This window comes from Sinocyclocheilus rhinocerous, unplaced genomic scaffold (assembly GCF_001515625.1).
Source record: "Sinocyclocheilus rhinocerous isolate Xijiao unplaced genomic scaffold, SAMN03320098_v1.1 scaffold3225, whole genome shotgun sequence".
Taxonomy (NCBI): Eukaryota; Metazoa; Chordata; class Actinopteri; order Cypriniformes; family Cyprinidae; genus Sinocyclocheilus; species Sinocyclocheilus rhinocerous.
In genome coordinates this window covers 120,077-121,497 of record NW_015657294.1, presented here as the reverse complement: position 1 = coordinate 121,497, position 1,421 = coordinate 120,077, and positions in this window count along the sequence as shown.

Genomic DNA, 1,421 nt, shown 5'->3' with positions numbered 1-1,421 from the left:
ACGATTCTCTCCGGCCAATCCGTGATCAGCAGAGTTTACACGTCACGTTTTGGTAACGGTACGGTTCACTTGGAACCCCAACCGAGGTGGCACTAAAAAAAGTACCAGGTACTGTACCCAGTGGAAAACCCCCAAAAAGTGAACCGTCCGGAGCCGTACCGTGCCGTACCATGCAGTGGAAAAGCGCCATAAGACCTGAAATGCATGTGTCAGACAAAGGGATGTGGTTGGGAAGCACTGTACTAGTGTACTAGAGAGAGTGACTAGTTACTAGGCATAGCTACGTTTAGGTGAATATATGGTAAGTCAGATAAATTAGAAAAGTCATAACAATCTGTCAAAAGAGACAAAGTCTGTACGAAGTTTGGTTGTTGTAGCATAACAGCTTTGAGAGCAAGTATTGAGCTGAAGAAAAATAATAGATTTATATAGCTGACTTACAGGACACAGGGCATAAATGCTCAGATCTGGTGGATTAGGAAATTCTGAACATACTGGTCAGCAGATTTTCATCAAGCACTGTCTCTATACTGCCTCTCTGTATACAACACATGATTATCCACATCCACATATAAACACGCATCTGCAACTTTTACAGAAACCTCAGCAGTTATACTTCCTTATTCACTCTCTAAAAAAACATTTTTCCCAAATAAATAAAATGCTTTCCTATATTGCACAAGTTTTAAGGTTCAATGAACGTCTTCAGGATTCTAAAGTTTTCCATAAACCTTTGAGTTAATTGACCCCACTTGTTGCACAGAAAACAAAGTTTGCTCCTAAGTCACATTACCATTTGTAAAAACAAACATAAAAGTAATTTGAGAAGTCCACACAGTGAAGTGTGTGAGCTTAGGCTCCCATTGTAGTTGCATAACTGTCAACATTTATTTATTTTTATTTTTTTGCAAATGGCTGGACTAGCAATTATTGTCTGTAAGTAATACACTCTGGTGTTGATCAGATCTCAGATTCGGGTTCAGTTTAAAAAAAAAGCCTTGAGTGAGAGTCTCCCAGTTAAACTAATAAGCATCTCACGCCCAGTGGACCGGAGCTCTTTATAAATGCTAACATATCTGTTCCTCTCTCATTATTATTACTGTCACTGACTGCATCATTTATTTATTAGTGTGGCCTCTCACCCCTTCAGAGGACCTCACTCCCAAGCCCACACTTCCTTTACCCAGGGTCCCACAGCTAATGAGGGGCCAGACAGACACAGTGAGAGAAGGGAAGGACTGGAGAGAGGAGGTCCCTGGAGAGGAGAACAGGAGCAGAGACACCCTCTGAATGAGAATTGTTGATTAGTGTCTCTTAGTTCCAAAATGCAAGATAGCCCAATTTAAAGAAGGACCGTGAGAGAGCCATAGAGTGTTGACTGTACAGAAACCAAAACATGACACATTTTAAAGTCAAAATTA